Source organism: Macaca mulatta, chromosome 4 (genome assembly GCF_049350105.2).
Source record: "Macaca mulatta isolate MMU2019108-1 chromosome 4, T2T-MMU8v2.0, whole genome shotgun sequence".
In the NCBI taxonomy this organism is placed as follows: domain Eukaryota; kingdom Metazoa; phylum Chordata; class Mammalia; order Primates; family Cercopithecidae; genus Macaca; species Macaca mulatta.
In genome coordinates, this window is record NC_133409.1 from 24870881 (window position 1) to 24891743 (window position 20863).

The following is a 20863-nucleotide window of genomic DNA, read 5'->3' on the forward strand; positions in this document are numbered from 1 at the left end:
CTTGGCCTGCTTTTCTCCACATTTGTCTGATTTCTATACAGGTACATTACATATTTCCTGTCTTTTTTTCTTCTTCAAGTGTTTTCAACAACCTCAAACTTCGAAACTTTTTGTAAACACAGTGTAAAAAATGTTTTCACGAACCAGTTTAAATTGCCAGCCTGTTACCCCCTCAAGTATGAATATTTTAGTGTGTTTTTCCTCCAGCAAAGACATTTTCCTACTGGACCACATGCAGTTATCAGAATCAGGACATTAGCACTGAAGCAATACTAACAACTAATTCTCAGGATCCAATAAATTTTCACCCATAAATGTCCCTCATTGCAAGAGGATCCAGTTCAGAATCACACAGTGCATTCAGTTACAGTTCTTGTCAGCCTCCTTTAATCTGGAACTAGTCCTCAGTCTTGCCCAGACTTTCCTTACAGTGGCATCTTGGAAAAGTACACGTCAAATATTTTATAAATTGTTTTGCAAATTTATTTGGCATTTTCCCATGAGTAGATTCAAGTTACACATCATAGGTAAGACAATCCCAGGAGTAATATTGTGTTCTGCTCATTGCATCCTGTCAGGTGGCTTATGACATTAATTTGTCCCTTTATTAAGAGTGCTCACAATGATCACTTAATTAAGATGCTACCTTTCAGGCCTTTCCACTGTAAATTACTCTTGGTCCCTTTGCAATTAATAAATATTTCATGGGGTGGTAATTTAAATCTATGTAAATATCTCATTTCTTACCAAATTTTTAAATTACATGTGTTTGTCTGTTCTTGCACTGCTATAAATACCTGAATCTGTGTAATTTATAAAGAAAAAGGTTTCATTAGCTCACAATTCCACAGGCTATACAGGAAGCATGAGGCTGGTGTCTGCTTAGCTTCTAGGGAGACCTCAGGACACTTACAATCATGACAGAAGGCAAAGAGGAAGCAAGTGCATCTTACATGGCTGGAACAAGATTAAGAGAGAGTAGGGAGGTGCTGCACACTTTTAAACAACCAAGTCGCATTGTTTTGCTACAACAGCAAGGGGAATGATGCTAAACCATGAGAAACCACCCCTAGACTCACCAGGCCCTACCTCCAACACTGGGGATTACAGTTTGACATGAGATTTGGGCGGGGACACAGATCCAAACCATAGCATTACATATTTCTTTATTTCTATTTGTATGAACTCTGGTTTTCTATTTTATTAAATAAATTAAAATCAATTACTAGTATTTATTCTGATACTCAAATTGGCAAAGATTTGACCAGGGCCAGCTCCTTTGTGCTGGCTTCTTTGTCCTTTTGACATGTCTTTGATACTTATTTTATGGCATAACAGAAGATTCAGACTCACCTCTTACTTTTCTTGTCCCATGCCTGGAATCAAACATTTCTACTAGGAACCTTGGTTCTTTTAAAAAGAAAATGATTTTTAGTATGCAAAATCTGGTTACACTCATGGCTATGAATGAAACACTGCTTCCAGGCTCTCTCAATGAACAGGACTAGGGAATACATGCAAGTTCACAAACACACACACACACAAACACTCTCACTTGCATCTACATTTGTAACTCCCTCCATATATACTGGAAACCATATATTCACACTGAAATTTCCAATTCCAGTCTACCACCACAGAGTTCATTCTAATTTTTTCAATTTCTAGATTTGTAACTCTCTTCTCTGACAGTGAAAAACAGGCTCCCATTACTCTAAATATTTTTACTTATTTGATACATTTTCCTGTATGTAACTGATCTCATTCCTGCCATGACCATCTTACCCCATGAATATCCTTCTGCTATGGTATAGATGTGTTCACCAAAGATTATGTGCTGGAAACTAATCCCCAATGCAACAGTGTTGAGAGGTGGGATGTTTACGAGGTGATTAAGTCATAAGGGCTCTTCCTTCATGAATGAATTAATGCTGATATAATGAGAATGGGTTCCTGAGAAGGATGAGTCTGGTCTCCTTCCTCTCACTGTTTCCCTTTATTGCCGTTCCACCTTCTGCTATGGGATGACACAGCATGAAGGCCCTCCCCAGATGCCAGTGCCATGCTCTTGGACTTTCCAGTCTTTAGAACTATGAGCCAAATAAACTTATACTGTTTATAAATTACTCAGTGTGTGGCCTTCTGTTATATCAACGCAAAATGGATATGAACACCACTCATGCTCTGATAACCTGTGCCAGGCTGCCACTACCATGTACTTTTCACCACAATAGGGCTCTGAGATCCCATGCAAGGCACTCCCTCCACTAGCAGGGTCCCCTTCTTACCTCAACTTGACCTCCTTTATCCTGTGCTGGCTGCTGTCACCCTTCCTGAGTGGATACTTTCCTTCTTCTGCCTGTACCTGACACCTTGTGCTGGGCCTCCATGCTGGGTAGAACACTTCTTGTCTTTGCCTGGGACCACTAAACCTATGATCAGCCATCTTCCCTAACTCCTGACATGAGTGTTCTCTTTCCCTTTCTTGACCTTGACACTCTGAACCTCGGTATTCCTCAAACCCTTAGTGTACTGTAGCTGTCTTCCGGTCACTATCCTCACCCACAGAGGCTCTGACACACTACACTAGGCCAACGTAGTCTAGTACCACCCAATCCTTAGGCTGTTGCCTTTCTTGCCTGACCCTAATGAGAGGCTTTTGGATTAAGTTGTTCAGGAAGGGAAAGGAAAGGAAGGGAACTGTTATTGACAAAATTGTTCTCCCCTCCTCCAAACACACACACACAGTTTATATGTTGAAGCCCTAACCCCCAATGTGACTGTATGGAGATGGGGCCTTTGAAAAGGTAATGAAGGTTAAATAAGGTCATAAGGATGGGCCCTAATCCAATAGGACTGGTGTTCTTATAGAAGAGGAAGAGACATTAGGGAAGTTCATTTAGAAAAAAAAAGGCCATGTGAAGGCACAGTGAGAAGGTGACCTTCTGCGAGCCAAGGAGAGAGGCCTCAGGAGAAACCAAGTCTGTTGACATCTTGACCTTGGAGTCCCAGCATACAGACTGTGAGAAATGAATTTATGTTGTTCAAGTCACTCAGTCTGTGGCATTTTGTTATGGCAGCCCTAGCAGATTAATATAGGAAGATAAAAGAAAGACCTGCTTTTATTTTTTACTTTATATTGTAAGCTAATTCAGTCCTTGTGATGGTATTGGATCTACTCTTGTTAAGGTCATGGAGAATTTTCAAATCTAAGTGAAATATTTTCAGTCTCCACTTAGGAAGAACTATAGCATTGAGCACTGTTGACTACTCCTTCCTTCTTAAATCCATGGCTGTATTGATCAAATAGTCATTATCATTTTGGCATCAAATATACTAGTTCTTCAAGAAACACATACTGTCTCCACCACTTCTGTCTAATATGAAACCACCAGTTGCACTTATGGCTTCCCAGATTAGGGAGATTATTTTTAACTGATTAAATTAGTTCTGGTTATTAGGTGTTAAATATGGGCATTAACAGCATTAAAAAGAGGTATCTAGGATCCCATAATAAAGATTTGTGGCTCCTACTACTTATTTTCATCTTGCCCTGTAATCAGTCCCCACAAATCCACATAATTTTTCTTGCATGCAAGGCATCTTCTTATGAAATGAGACCATATTTGTGACTTCCAAAATTCCTCCACATTATCTCTGATAGCATACATGTGCAAACAATGGGAAATGCTCTCATGTCTGTGGTTGTCTTTGCCGTGACCACTGGCAAGAAAGCCAGGAAGTTACTGCTGCAAACAGAAATAGGCTCTCTACGCATGGAACTTAAATAAGTAAGACTTAGCAGCAACTCTCCTTAAAACTGCCTAATTAGGAGTATTGGTCTGTCTGCTGGCAAATTAGGAGGCCCCATGTGTTATTCCTAGGCTGCACTTTTGAAGACACATGGGCCTCAGGCCAATGCCTGGCAGGAAAAAGCTTTTATCTCTTTCAGAACAAAGCAATATTCCACAGTGTCAGCCCAGTTCATCTTACTGGTATTGTCAGTGGATATTTTCATGTACATGTACATTTATTGAGTCAAATAAAATTCAATATATATATTTTTATTATACCTACTTTCTTTCTTTAAATCTCTAACTCAATTAATGTCAGCAAATTATCCAGCTATGCAAATTTAGGAATCCTTTTCTCTTTCTTCTTACACATCCAGTCCATAACTATGTCTCACTGACTTTGCCTCCATAATGTATCTCCTCTCAGTCAACTGCTCTCTGCCCCCCGCCCCCATGTTAGCAGCTTTAGTTCAGAGCTCCATGCTTTCACTGTTGTACTACTGAAATGCCTTACTAGCTGTTTTCTCAGAGGAGATCTCATAGTCTAGTATCCAGAGTTATTATCCAGATATTTGATTGGTTTTATATATGTATTTTGTTGGAAGCGGAAGATAACCCTTGTCAACCCCATAATCCAATCAGTATCTTCCACCATCCTTGCAACATCACAACATAACATTTAGACACCCAAGAATACAAAAATAAGAATGTTGAAAACCTGTTACCTAAATTGCTTTGTTTTGTGATAACCTAAGAACATTTGTTTTTCATCAAGGTAGAATCTAAAAATACAAAATACTGTATTATAAACAGTACTACTACTACTACTACTACTACTACTACTACTACTACTACTATTACCAAGTTCAGGTATTTATTCACCCACAAATGCCACCTCTATTCCCTCCCCTCCCCTCACCACAGTGGTTCATCAGTACTTTATATAGACTACATAGAATAATTGTATATGTTTTAAAGGATTTTCATACAGCAGGGCCATCTGCATTTTGGTGTCCTCTGGCATGGATTTCAACATCTCTACCTTTTGGTCAGGCACGTCTATGCTTAGGTCTCTGTCTGCCTTTCTGTTGGATGAACATTAGTACAGATGTGAAATCTGGAGAGGACTGAGGCATGCATTAAAGGTGAATAAATGTAGTCGTGAGTTCTGAGTAACAAGACACGATCAAGCAAAAAGAGCTCTCTGAAGATTAAATGAGGTTATACATATATGGAGAGAGATCTGTGTTCAGTACTTGACTCATAGTAGAAAGTCAGTGTTAAAAGAATTGGTGAATAGATACTAGAGGTGTTGAGGACTGCCTTGAATGTTGGATGGTTTGTGAGTCTGGCAGGGTTGACAAGACATGATGCCTAGGTGGGATGGTTTAAGGTACTGTCATTGTGCAGTCATGCGTTCTTTGTGTCTACCAGTGTTTAATTCATATTATACTCTGGTTAAATATGTTTGCATATTTAAATTGTTTATTGAACGTATGGGAAATTTACAAATTATTTGGCATTATATTTTCATTGACTGGATGTTAGGTATGCTGTTGATTTTTTTAGAAGTCAATGTATTAATATATCTTTACTATCTATTTGGAATGACAATTTCCTAACATGGACAGAAAACTATGAACCATGGACTGTTATTCCCACCTGAGAGATATGCACTTTTAGTATGACAATGATCATAGTGGATCTGTTTTCAGCTTTTCCATATCAGGTGTTTATTTTCACCTGCAGTCAGCCTTAGGATTTAACTAAGTTTCCAAGGTACCTGTAGCATTATTATTCCTGGCAGCCTAAAACACTCATACTTTGGCTCCCTTTCCCAGTATATTTTAGCAAGTGTTGAAAAGCAGCAAGGAAAGAAGAGTTTGGGCCCCCATTTTGATCTAGATGAAATGGAGGCATTGTTGTCAGAGGCCCTACAACTTGTTCATATGCACCTATCACTTTATGACACTTAAACCCTAAGGCAAGGAAGAAAGTAGCTTCCCTGCAGATTTCTCAGCATCTGAGCAGATGGGTGTGATCTTAAGCAGCCAACATTGCCCATATGTTGCTAATGTTGAAAAGAGGATTCTGAGCCAAGAATGACTGCAAAAGCCTGTCTCATCATACCTTGTTTCTCAGGTGGCAGCAGTAAATACGGTCCTCAGTAGGATTAATTAAATAAAATGGAAAGCACTGTTGAACATTATGGGCTGAAATGGAAGATACTGTACAGAAGAAAGTCCAATGGTGATTTGATCTCAGTGGGAAATGTTGGAGAAAATTCCTGACAAAATTTTCATTAGGACATCATCAAATTGGTCAGCATGTGTTTGCAACTATGAGTTAGTTAGTACGGAAGCTATAAGCCATAAAACACACATGTGACTAAGCTTCCGGCCTACAGAAGCAGATATTAAGTACAATGTTTGTTAAATGTCAGCTTTATTTTTTCTGGTACATTATGAAGTGTACTCAATATTAAAAGAGGTTTACTATGCTTGAAGATTTTTTTTTCCCTAGAATGTTTCAAATAGTAATTTCTTTCTGTAGCTTTCAGTGACTGTATCTGCTTATCAAATAGCACAGACTAGAACCCAATCTCTACTTTTGAAAGTTATGATCTATGATGACACACTTTTGTGTATTACCAATACCATTGAATATCTGTAGAGGTAGAACACACCACTAGGCTTTCTTTGATAGTAACATTTTTTTTTCTTTCTTATTTTTTTAGACAGAGTTTTGTTCTTGTTGCCCAGGCTGGAGTGCAATGGTGTGGTCTTGGCTCACTGCAACCTTAACCTCCCAGGTTTAAGCAATTCTCCTGCCTCAGCCTCCCAAGTAGCTGGGATTACAGGTGCCCACCAGTATGGCCAGCTGATTTTTTTTTTTTTTGTATTTTTAGTAGAGACAGGGTTTCACCATGTTGGCCAGGCTGGTCTCGAATTCCCGATCTCAGGTGATCCAACTGCCTTGGTGGACAGGCTGGTCTCGAATTCCCAACCTCAGGTGATCCAACTGCCTCAGTGGACAGGCTGGTCTCCAATTCCCAACCTCAGGTGATCCAACTGCCTTGGCCTCCCAAAGTGCTAAGATTATAGGCGTGAGCCACCACGCCCTGCTGATAGTAACATTTTTACACATTAGTTGAGTAAGAATGAAATACTTTTTCATAGGGGCAAAAAATAAAGTGTTTGTTAATAATTATAATATTCCCACAAGAGAAACATAATGCAGAGGCTTATTTCAATTTCAATGTAAAAATGAGAAACATAATCATTACAAAGTAAAATTTATTTCTTATATTTATCCAGATATATTCATATAAATGTATAGCTTAAATAAGTTTTCATTTTCTAAATATAACATGCTACCAATGTTGTTGATACTGTGTTTCAATTAGTCTTAAACAAATAGATACTCTGGTTTCTCTTATATAGGGAAAAGAATAAATTGAATGGCAGGTCCCAGTTTTTCAAAAAATTGGTTTACTCTATAAAATATAAAATTAAGTGCTTGTTAAATATGAATATTAATACTTATGGACTATACATACAGTTAATCAAAACATTGCAGCTGTGCATAACACTGAACAATAGCCATTACTGTCAATTTGCTCCTCTGTATTGCAAAGAAGCTGGCCAAGAGTTTGAGGCTCACTCAATTCAACAAAAATACTTAATGAGGAGTTTCATGCTGCTGGATAAGAAAGTACCGCTTTCTGTTTAATCCAGAGCACCTCAGATGATCAGTACTCAAGATCATAGAAGTCTAAATTAGTACAACTTAATGTGCAGTTTTGTTCATATGTAGATCAAAGTTTGGGGAAGGTGGAAAGACACTGGGTGCTATGATTTGAATTTTTCCCCAAAATTTGCGTACCTAAATTTAATCACCACTATGACAGTATTAAGATGTGAGGCATTAAGATTAAGTCAGGAAGGTATTGGATTAAGAGGGGATTAGGGCCCTTATAAAAGGACTTGAAGGAGCAGGTTCATTCCCTTTCCTTACTTCCACCATGGGAGGACATAGCACTCATCCCCACCAGAGCATGCAACAACAGGGAAGCAGAGGGCAACACCAGGCACTGAACCATTCATTCAGTTCCTAGATCTTAGACTTCCCATCCTCCAGAACTGTGAAAAATAAGTGTCTATTACTTATAAATTACTCAGTTTGAGGTATTTTGTTATAGCAGCACAATTAGACCATGTCAGAAATTGGTACCAAGAGTGGGATGTTGCTATAACAAATACCTGAAAAGGTGGAAGTGGCATTGGAAGTGGGTAATGGATAGAGGCTAGACTACAAAGGGTTATTCTGCTGAGGGCTCAGAATCGTAGAGGTAGGAAAAGCGTGAATCTTCTTAGGGATTACTTAGGTGATTGTGATCAGAATGTTGATAGAAATATGGATGATAAAGAGCAATTCTGATGGGGTCTTAGATGGCAGTGAGGGACAAGGTATTGGAAACTAGAGGAAAGGCCATCCTTGTTTTAAAGTGACAAAGAACTTGGATAAATTGTGTTTATGTACTTGTGTTTTGTAAAGGTAGAATTTAAGAGCAATGAACTAAGATTTTGCAGAAGAAATTTCTGCAAAGTGTTTAGGGTACTGCACAGATTCTCTTGACTGCTTATAGTGGACTGTAAGAAGGGCAAAATGTATTCAAGATGAAATTAATAATCAAAAAGGAAGCAGAACGGAAGTAGCTGGAACATTCTCAGCCTGGCCAGGTTGTAAAGAATGAAATGGTATGTTTAGAATAGAACACCAAAAGTATAGCCAAGATAAGGTTAGTATGGATAGAAGGAAGCCAGATGCTATTCATCAGAACAATAGAAGAATGGCCCTTGAAGGCATTAGGGAGATTTTCAAGGCTGGTACTCCCATTGCAGGTCCAGAGTGCTATGTCCTTGAGGGCAGAATGGTTTCAAGAGATGGGCCCAGGGCTCCTGTAGAAACTTGGTTCTCACTGCCCAGGGCTGTTTCAAGTTTCTGCTCCACGTAAATTGGCTGGGTGATCCTTGGCTGCCTCAGCTATGGCTCATGCAGACCCATGTGTGGCTTGGACTGCCCCTCTAAAGGGCACAACCAGTAAGCATTGGCAGTGTTTGTGTGGTAGTAATTCTGCAAGTGTGCAGAGTACAAGAGCTGTGAGGGTATGGCTATCTCCACCTAGACTTCAGATGATTCCATAGAGAGCCTTGGGGCACAGATAGAGAATGGCTACAGGTGTATGGTTGCCACAGAGAGCCCCTACTATGTCATTGCCAAGCAGAGCAGTCAAGTTGGAACCACTACAGAGAGGCCCTGCTAGGGTGATGTTTAGTGGAACTGTAGGCGCGGGGCCACCTCCCAGACCTCAGATCTATAGAGGCATCAGCATTCAATACCAGTCTGGGAGACCCTGAAAACACCTGATTCCAATGCCCGAGAACTGTTGTGTGGGTTATGTGCAATGAAGACATGGGGGCAGAGCTGTTTGGAGCCATGGAGACCCAACACTGGCCCCTTTGTATCCAGAGATAGGACATGGAGAAAAAATTATTCTCATGCCTTAAGATTTAATGTTGTTTACCTTGTTGGGTTTTGGACTTGGGACATGTTACTCAATTTTTCTTTTCCATTTCTCCTTTTCAGAATGGAAATATTTATCCCATGCCTGTCCCACCACTGCATTTTGAAAGCACACATTTTTCTTTTCTTCAGGCTCACAGCTGGAGGGCAGTTTGCCTCAGGATGAATCATACCTTGAGTATTACCCATATCTCATTTAGATTTTATATATAGATAAGACTTGGACTTAGACTTTAAAGTTAATGTTGTAAAGAGTTCAGATTTTGGGGGCTACTGAGATGGGATACATGAATTTTGCCTGTGAAAAAGACATAAATTTTGGGAATCAGGGGGCAGAATGCTATGATCTGAATCTTCTTCAAAATTCATGGGTTCAAACTTAATCACCAATATATTAGGTTGGTGAAAAAGTGATTGTGGTTTTTGCCATTACTTTTAATAGCAAAAATCACAATCGCCTTTGCATCAACCTAATAGATTATTAAGCAGTGGCGCCTTTGGGAGGTGATTAAGTTCGAAGAGTGGAGTCATTATGGACTGATTTAGAGCTGTTGTAAAAGGGTTTGAGGAAGTGTGTCCTTTCCTTTCTGTTCCGTTCACCATGTGAGGACAGCATTTGTCAGCCCCAGAGGATGTAGCAATAAGGTGTCATTTTGGAAGCAGAGTAGCCCTCACCAGACACCAAACCTGCCAGTACTTTAATCTTGGTCTTCTCAGCCCCCTAGAGCTGTGAGAAATAAATATCTATTATTTATTAACTACCTAATCTCAGGTATTTTATTATTTTGCTACTGTGGCACAAATGGACTAAGACACTGGCCAGGAGCCAGACAACTAGGCTCTGCATCTTTCTCTGGTATTTGCTGGATACATGCTCCCGAATTTCCGTTCTTAATCTTTAAAACGAGAGACAGTGGCTGGGTGAGACAGTGGTTGGGTGCGGTGGCTCACCTCTGTAATCCCAGCACTTTGTGAGGTCAAGGTAGGTGGATCATTTGAGGCTAGGAGTTCAAGAACAGCCTGGTCAACATGGTGAAACCCTGTCTCTACTAAAAACACAAAAATTAGCCAGTGTGGTGGCAGGCACCTGTAATCCCAGGTACTCGGGAGGCTGAGGCAGGAGAATCACTTGAACCCAGGAGGCAGCGGTTCCAATGAGCTGAGGGTGCACCACTGCACTCCAGCCTAGGCAACACAATGAGACTCCATCTCAAAACAAACAAACAAAAAACAAAATAAAATAAAATAAAATAAAATAAGAGACAGCAATAGCAACTCTGCCTAGTGAAAAGTTGTTGAGAGAGTATGAGTCTGAAAGTTTTTTGTGAATTCTGAAGCGTGGCCTCATTGTCATACACACTGTTGTTATGTGACATAGTAAGCAGTTGGGCATGACTTTCAAGTTTCTTTCTGGGGTAGCATATTTGATGCCCTACATTATTTGCTTGAAAGCTCATTACATTAGCCTTCTTATAACGTTGTATGAAGGGCTGTGATGAATACACTGAACTACACCTATAAAACCACTTGCATGCTGATCTGCTAATTTGGTTCAAGCTACACTGATATTTCTGATAACCTTTATGGTACAGCAACACTTCCAAACCCTTTTGTTCACTTGGTTAACCATCTCAGCTTGGAATAGTTAAATAAATATATGTGTGGGCAGAAGGATTTAAAGGTTGCAGTAGCCTTTAAAGGTCACTTCTAGGCCAGGTCCAAGAGTTGCAAAAGTAACTTTGTATTTGATAAGCGAAGTAAAATCTTAATAGTAAGGTAAAATGAACATAAAGTTTCCTAGTATTAATACTTTGTGTTTGGAACCTCATGCTCATTTGCTTCAGCATTTATCTGATTGCACAGGTGCAATGCTTTTTGTTGTCAGCAGGACTGAGGTAAGAGGAGTATGGACTTAGGTGTTTTGGTTATGCCATTTATGCACAAGGTTTTATTAATTCCATTTCTTTATAAGCCTGATTTTGTTCTCTCTCTGTTTTTCTTTCTCTCCATCTCACACAAACGTATACTCTTTCACGTAGTATATTCTATGCACTTTAACTACAGAAAGGCCATTAGATTTATACTCTTAGAAATTCACTCAGCTTGGTTGAAATGGGTAAAAGAGGATTGATTGCCAGTGCTAGTGAATGACCAAACTAGCTTTTGCTACCTCCATCTTTTACTCTATAAATCATCTACAATTTACATTAAGAATGTTACATTTGTCCTGGAAATTTCATTCCATAAAGTCATTGTTACTACCTGATTGGTCAAACAAAATAATATAAAATGTCTACTTAATTTGGACATATATGAATAAATGGAAGAGAGAATGAAAAGGATGATGGAAACAGGTAAAAAGAAGAAAAAATGAAAAATGAGAAAGTAAAGATTGAAAGAGAATACAGAGAGAATGAAAAGGGCATTGAGCAGAAAGATAGATTGTAATTAGAGAAGTGAGAGCTGAAGAGGAGGATTCAGAGCCTTTCCCCCTTCTTTCTAGTTTGGTACGGCTAGTGACCCTCAACTGTTCCAAATGGCATCGTGATATCCTCCTTTTTCATGAATCTTTGTCCACGTCCTCAGAAGTTCTCTCTTAGGCATAGCCTTATTCATGTCTTCCTCATTCCCCTGTGGCTTAGGGATTCCTCCGTCTTGCATCACTTTCTGTCATCCCACCTAAGGGGAATGAAGCCTGCATTACTCTGCTTAGGCTGTCATTACAAAATACCATTGACTGGGTGGTTTAAGCAGCAGAAATTTATTTTTGCACAGTTTTGGAGGCTGGAAGTCCCAGATCAAGGTGCCAGATGATTCAGTTCCTTGTGAGGTCTCCTTTCTTGGATTACAGATAGCTACCTTTTTGCTCTGTCTTCACACAGCCTTTTTTTCTCTGTTCATCGTGGTTGAGGGATCTCTCTCTCTCTCTCTCTCTCTCTCTCTCTCTCTCTCTGTCTCTCTCTCCCCTCCCTCCCTCTCCTCTTCCTCCTCCAGTTTTATTAGATTGAGAACTCGCTTTATGACCATATTTAACCTCAGTTACCTCCTAAAAGTTCTGCCTCCAAATATAGTCACATTAACGTTTAGAGCTTCAACGTCTGAATTTGGGGACATGGTGTACAGTTCAGTCCACAGCAAAGCCACTTTCTGTGTTGCCATAGAAAAAGGGGAGACCCACATTCTACCATCACAGAAATCAGAAATAGGTCATGAAAATACTCTGCTGTCTTTCGACTTTTCCATTTCCTACAGGCACAGTTCATTGTTTAAAATATGTGTCTTCAAACCTTCAAGCAAGACACAGTCGCAGTGTGTCTTCCACGATACGGAGATTTATTAATACATGAAAATACCTCAAACTGTCAAATAAAAGTGCCTTCAAATCTAGGTCCTTTTTTGAAGCTGATGTTTAGACAGCGTCTTCTGTTATTGGAGCCCACTTGGTTGCTGGCCACTCATCCTTGTCCACTCCAGTAGCTTTCCTGTGACTGAGTATGTGCTTAAGTGCTTTTCATTACAAGCAAGCCACTCTGATGTTTATGTCCATTGCTGGCCTGGCCTCTGACTCTTCTTTTCCTAAAATATTTAGATTTGCTACTTCTCCCTTCCTTCCTAGAGATCCTATCTGGCATCAACAATTCTTTGAGGCACTTGTTTCCAGATTTAGATACTTTCCTAATATAGGTGACATATCTACTTTTTTAAAGTTATTTATCAAATTTTGAAATTTCAGAAGTTTCAGGTATTTATTTATTTTTGTAAATAGTTGGCATGTTTCCCTAACTTGGTTTACAATCCTTGGATCCCCTAAATGGAAATTAAGTTTCTGATATTCCTTTCCAGAAGCAAACACACACTATTAATAAAACAGAGTTTGTGTTTGTGTGTGTTTGTTTATATGTGCTATTGCCTGTATCTTCGGAAGTCTCCAAGTTCTAAGGATAGAGGCAATAGCACATATAAACATACACAAAAAAGCCAGGACATCTCCTGTGTTGATATTGTGTATTATTATCTGTATATTCTTCAGTTGGTATTATCTATATATTATTTACATGCCTCTGGGTTTCAGTCAGTGAATAAGGTTCCTACTGGATGCCCAAAACGTCAGTGGGCATTCAGGTGAAGGCCCGAATTCTGGCATACTTGTTATCTTTTGCCTTAGCCATTCAGACAGCTTCCAGTGGAGAAACCTGGGTCTATAGTTGTGATTTCTGAGACTCTGTGTAGGAGCTGCAGGAAGTCTGAATGGAAGGCTGAGTTGTGAAAATGCTCAGGCCCAGTGCTGAGATTTCTCATCAGCAGCTATACCAAGAATCCAGGCTGGTGCTTTTCAGCCCTCAGCAAAATGCCTGGATTCCTTTAATCGTAGTGATGACATATGAGTAATCACTCATTAACACCAAGAACATTTGCTGTTTCTCTGTTGGCTCTGTGAGGGCAGCAACTAACAGGCTTTGCTCCCTTGATATAAGAACCCATGAAGAAATGCAGAATAGTCTGTTAAGATGCCATTAAAAAGAAATCATTCTTTGTTGATAATCTTTGTAAAGATTTCCTATATCTGTCTAGAAAGTTTAGTTTTGAAAGCACTTGGAAGGTCAAGAAAACAATTAGTACATGTTGAGTTTGAGTGTGTGTGTGTGTTTTGAGATAAGGTCTTTCTCTGTTGCCCAGGCTGGAGTGCAGGGCCATGATCATAGCTCACTACAGCCTGGAACTCCTGGGCTCAAGTGACCCTCTCACCTCAATTTCCCAAGTATCTGGGACTTACGAGGGCACACAACAGCACCCAGCTTATTATTATCATTTTTAACTCTTTTTTTGTAGAGATGAAGGTCTTGCTTTATTGCCAGGCTGAACTCCTGTTCTCAAGTGCTCATGCACTCCTTCTGAACTGGCCTCCCAAAGTGTTGGGATTACAGTTGTCACTGGGCCCATGTTAATTGTTTATTGTTTGTCCAACACATGAAGTATGCAATATATTTTCCATGTAAATGTAGTGACATACATGATTGAGGTTTAAAATCCATTCTTTCTGTTTATGCACATACGATTTAAAAAATATTTCACCCTTGTGACAAAGGGCATAGGATACATACATGGAGGTCAGTCTAAAGCAAGGAACAGACATTTATAATCTGTATGGGAACTTAACTAATGGTTATAGCATTCAAAAATGATGACCCACTTTTTCAGATAAATCATCTCAAATTAAGGAAAGAAATCCTATTCTGACACTGTTCTTCACTTGAATGTGTTTCTTGTCAAAGTGTCAGAGGTTTTATTTCTCTCCTCTTTACTGCCTTAGCCAGGATACAGTACTGATATGAGGCATTTGTTTTAATAACCTGGTAAAAGTTAATGCAGTGTATAATAGACTCTGAATGGGTTTGTCTTGAATAGTCCTCATTCACTCGCGGATAGGACATGTGATGTGCAGAGACAGTACTGAAAAGGAACTGTGTTGGGTTGAGATCTGATGGTATCTTTTTAGCCACAGCCATAGCAATGTTTTGTGTTTTAACTTTTCTCAAGTGCTAGTAGCCGCTGAAAGTATTAGAGTGAGAGAGAGAGACGTGGTGACATTTCAAATTTTAATATGTCACATTTCACCATTTGTGGACCTTACTCTTTTGCAAAATATACTTATTTCCTCTTTCCTAAGGGTTAGCTGCAGAAGATTCTAAATTGATTCAACTCTCTACTCCCAACCTCTCAGGTACAGTCTAATTTACACACTACATTACAGCATATCTCATTTTGGCCTCTTTGGTAGGGCATTGTGAGGGAAATTGTTGAGTAAGGCCTATTATCCTTTTTACCATTCTATCTGTTACTGGTCATTCCATCCTCCCGATAACCCCTGCTACCGGAGAGCCTCCCTACCACATGCTAGTTTCTCAGGGAATGCTGTTCCCTAGAACTTCTGGATTCTTCTCCTTTCTCAGTAAACGACCCCTGTTCCCTTGCTTCCAGGCCCTGTCCACAGGTGCATGACAGCAATGGGCTTAATCAAAGAGAGCAACCTCAGCTAATGGAGAACCAAGCTGATTTTTTTCCCTCTCCTGGGTAATCTGCTGCGTTTAATGCCTTGACTCAGTAAAAAGCACATGTCTCAGAAGGCCCCTGTGGAACGTAGAAATTAGAGCTGGTAGGAAAGGTATTTTTCTTTCCTGTAGGCCTAATTAGTTTCTACAAAAACTACTCAACAGAGAGAGAGCAGAAGGAGGCAAGTCAGCCCCCACAATGAGGACTGAGACGTTTTCTGCTGCCAGATGAGGGGATAAAACACTAAAGATTGTTTGATTGCCAAAGTTGCTGTACCATTTTCTTTCTCCAAAAACTTTTACACACTTAAAAAATACTGAAACAGCTTAGAACATGTTTTATTATTATTTTGTTTGGGGGAAAAAGAGATAAGTATAGGAATTTTATTGAGCTGTGTAATTTAAAAGTATAGTTTTTTATGTTAATAAAAATAATGATGGATTTAGTTTATATAAAGCATGTAATGAAATCTGTTAACCACTAAATTTTACTGTTAATTTTTCACTTTCAGTTCCTGCCTCTCCCATACACACACACATATATACATACGTGAGAAAAAATAAACATTTCACAGAATAAACAGAACTCTTAAAACGCAATCAGAAAACTTCCCACCCTTCCCCCTCCCCCTCTCCTTCCACACCAGGTTATTCAAAATCCTGTGGTCCTGAGTAAAATCTTTAGCAGACTTTCTGTCAATTCTTAGATAACAAGAAGTATTCACAAGAAAATTTATCTCAAGGCAATTATTTTCATAATTGAAATGTCATGTTTGTATTTTCTTTTTTGACTGTAACCTCTTTCCTTCTCTAATTCAGACTTGGTTCCCATGGGAAACCTTCATTGGGAAAGATGGGGAAGGCAACTTTGCATCTCTTTCTTTATTTTGCTCTCCAGTCCTCTCACCCTCCTCTGAGATTAGCAACCTCACCCATATGATGTCCTTTTCACGGCTGTCACAGAGGTCCTGGTGTGAACTCAAGGCCACAGATGTTTTTCAATCTCTGATTCTTCACATCTATTAACATCCCATTGGCCAAAGGAAAAAAAAGATCTTTCAGTGGAAGTAAGGGTAGTTGGGGGAACAGTAAATAGTTCAAACATTAATTCCATATGCTGTCACTGGGTAGCTCCTCCCCTTCAGCCTGAGCTTCACAATGAGATTAGGTGGAGTAGAACTGACGGAGGAGCCAACTCCACCGGGTCCACAGCTTAAGACAGAACTGTCCAGCTGACCCCAAACTGACCTCTAGCTGGCCTGCAGATGTGTGAGAACAATTGCTTATTTTGTGTGCTACTGATTTTGTAGTTACTTGTTATGCAACGATAGATGCCTGATAATGGCAAGACCGGTCCACAGCAACCCAGTCCAACTCATTCTCACGTGACCCAGATCTGGTCTACAGGAAATAAACACCTTTGCCCCAGTCTGGGATTGTTGTTATGTCCCAAATACAGCTCTCTACTCTTGGCTGATAAACTGCTTTGGCCAGTTTTAGACTCATTATAATTATTCAGGTGTAAATCTGTGCCTTGAATTTCTCGGTCACACATCAAGCTTTCTGAGTGGTCTTCCTGAAAACATCTTCATAAAAGGCTTGAGGAGAAGGGGAAGAACCTTCTACCAGTCATTATGCTGGAGGATAGTTCAGTAAAGCTCCTACACTGCTGCTGGTCGTTCTTGAGACTCAGATGAAATGAGTACTCATCTGAGGTTCAAAACACTGATATTGGTCACTCCTTTTGTGCCTAAGTGACTGCCTTGATAGTGTGGAACTATTTGCTATTTATGGTCTTGAAACTTTAGTCAGAACTGATACGGAATGATTCTCATTTTCTATCCTGTTACACACACACAAAATCACATGTACATGCACATACATAATGAGATCATGGTTTATAGATTGCTTTGCTGCTGACTTTTCATTTAATATGCTATGGATATTTTCTGCCATTAAACATTTATACTGCACACAGCCAGGTGCGTTGGCTCATACCTGTAATCCCAGCACTTTGGGAGGCCAAGGCAGATGGATCACCTGAGGTCAGGAGTTTGAGACCAGCCTGGCCAACATGGTGAAACCCTGTCTTTACTAAAAATACAAAAATTATCCAGGTATGGCACCTGTTGTCCCTCCTACTTGGGAGAGTGAGGCAGAAGAATCACTTGAACCTGGGAAGTGGAGGTTGCAGTGAGCCGAGATTGCGCCATTGCACTCCAGTTTGGGTGACAGAGTGAGACTCCATATTAAAAAAAAAATTACACTACATCATTTTTAATTAGTTCACAATTTATTGTACAGTATCCTGTTCTGCACTTGGGTCATTTTTCCCCTTGTTTTTTTCTTTTATATTATACACTGTAATAAACATAATATAACTTCACAGAATTTCTTAGTGCCATATCTCCAGTAGACTAAAGCTTAAATTTAATTCTTATAATATCATCTCTCTATTTCCATGTACTTTATTCATAACAGTTTTGGTATTTAAAATTTCTCCGTCTTTACCTTTCTATGTATAGAGATTATGATTTTAACTGTTCTTACATATTTGATATCAGTGAGGATAGAGCTTGTTCTATAATCTAAGTGTCTTATTTTCCTTAAGTCAAGCCAGTTGAGAGTAAATTAAAAACAATAAGGGTTTTCACAATGTACTATATTTTAATGAAGCAATCACTTTCCTGGATATATCCATTAATCAGGTGTTAGTGGGTACTCAGCATTGTCCTTAGTGCAGAAGAGAATAAAGAAGAATTATGTTACTGTCTGTAGCACTGAAGGTCTAACTTCTTAGCCAACAATATAGATACACACAAAAATACATAAATAATAAGATAACTATACAAGGAGTATATAATGGAACTATATGAGGTACTGACATTCATTTAAGTTATCACTCTTGCTGAGGTACTATGGTATATATAGTGTGACCTCCTAATTCAGATTAGAGATTTGAATCATTGTTTTGCCACTTATAAAATGGGTGACCTCTTTCAGGAGCCTTACATTTTTAAGGTTCAAGAATTTTTGTCATTAAGAAGGCGCTAACAGTGCCATCCTAAAAGAATTGTGAATTTGACATGTTGTGCCTTAAAGTAAAGGAACAAAATATGTTGAGGCAATTATAATTATTTTTGAGCAGAGTTAGAAAAAACCAAATCAGATTTGTAAGACCACACCAAATTGCTATTCAATATTATTGAGGTAGTTCAATTTCCTCAAACTTAGGTGTACAAAGTAGCCTTGCAAGAATAAAAAAAATTCTTCACTCACTAGGACTAACTTTGTGTTCCATATACATAAATCTTATGCCATTGTGATTTGGTGTTTTTTCTCAAGGTGAGCATAATATAAACAAGAATCAAGGTTTTTTTGTTTTTGTTTTTGTTTTCCAGAAATAGTTTACCCAATATCTTATAAATAAATAGAATGTTTCATAATATTCTGAAGTTCATTACTTAAAAATAAATCACCCCATCTTAATGGGTACCAGTGTACACCTACACCATCTGTTTCAATCTATTTACAAGTTATAGAAACAGTGATAAACATAACATCTCCCTAAGTACACACAGAGATATTGACCTTAACTGTCAGGCGACAAACATGAAATCGTTTTCAGTATCCCATGTGTGAGCCTGAATAATTTCATACAGTGTCTATAATAGATTGTAAATGTTTATATTTTAGCACTTTGAAAAATTTTTGCATAATTATAGAATTGAGTTTTGCTAGACCATCATATTGTAGAGCCCTTTTTTATTCCAATTGCTGAGACTGGTATAAAAAAATTGAGTTAGCAAACTTGTTTTCATGAAGCTAAAACTTTCAGGCTCATTAATCATGTAGTGTTTTTTTGTGATTTTTTTCAAGGTGAACAACATTAAATAGGGTAATTATTATAAAGACCCTTATTCATGGATTCTTTTGTTTATTTCTAATATGCGTATTATGATATTTAGCAAAGATTTTAACCACAGGAGGGATGGGTAGTCACTTTCGTCATTTTCCAGACTGTTCCCTGGACAGCGAGAGCACAAAGGAAATGCACTTACCTTTATATATTCATGACATTTCATCCATTGACTTTCACAGTTTCAAGTTATGAGATATAGAACATTCCACTACATTCAACCTGAGGTCAACACACTGGGACTTATGAGAATTTTGTTATTTTGTAACCATTTTGTCTCCATACCTCTTTATACTGTACTGACCTTTTATAAGAAATGAATATGACAAGAGTGCAGTTGGCTGAAATCTACCAATTACCTCCTCCTCTACCATGATGTTCTCCTGCGTTCATGATTTGTTAACTTGGGAGTTTAGAAAATGATGTGAACTGCTATTCCTTTGCATGTAATTCTGTATGTATGTTGTTGTGGAGGTGGAGAAAGCAATTAAATAAATACTATCACAGTCTATGCTAGTTGTGATACAGTGGAAATGTGTTAGTTTGATTTGATTGTTAGACTTTAGGAAGGCAGTTCTACAAATTCAGAGAAAATTATGATTTTATATTTCAAGAGGAAAGAAGCCTGAACAGGATATTTTATTTCCAGAGTTTGTTCTTTTAGAACATTTTTTAAAAATTGTAGATTCCCGGGGTACTTGTGCAGGGTTGTTACATGGGTGTATTGTGTGATGCTGAAGTTTGCGCCTCTAATGATCCTGTCACTCCAGTAGTGAATATACGACTCGATAAGTAGTTTTATAAGCCTTGCCTCTCTCTCCTTTCCCTCTTTTGGAATCCCCAGTGCCAATTGTTTTCATCTTTATGTCTGTGTACCCAATGTTTAGCTTCCACTTGTGAGAACAAGCAGTATTTGGTTTTCTGTTTCCATGTTAATTTGCTTAGAATAATGGCCTCCAACTACATCCATGTTGTTGCAAAGGACATTATTTTGTTCTTTTTATGGCTGCATGTATTCCACGGTGTGTAGGTACCACACTTTCTTTATCTCATCTATCATTGATAGGCACCTGGGTTGATTCCACAACTTTGCTATCGTGAATAGGGCTGTGATAAACATATAAGTGCAGGTGTGTTTTTGGTAGAAAGATATATTTCCGATTGGGTATATACTCAATAATGGGATTGCTGGGTCAAATGGTAATTCTATCTTTAGTTTTCTTGAGAAAACTCCAAACTACTTTCTACAAAAGCTGAACTAATTTGCATTTCCACCAACAGTGTGTGTGTAAGTGTTCCTTTTTCTCTGCAACTTCTCCAAATGTTGAATTTTTTGACTTCTTAATAATACCCATTCTGACTGATATCTCATTGTGATTTTGAATTGCATCTCTCTGATAATCAGTGATGCTGAGCATTTTTTAACATTTTTTGGCCACTTGTATGTCTTCTTTCTAGAAGTGTCTTGAACATTATTTTTTCTGTTTAGATTTAGAAGACAAAGGCAGGCCTAG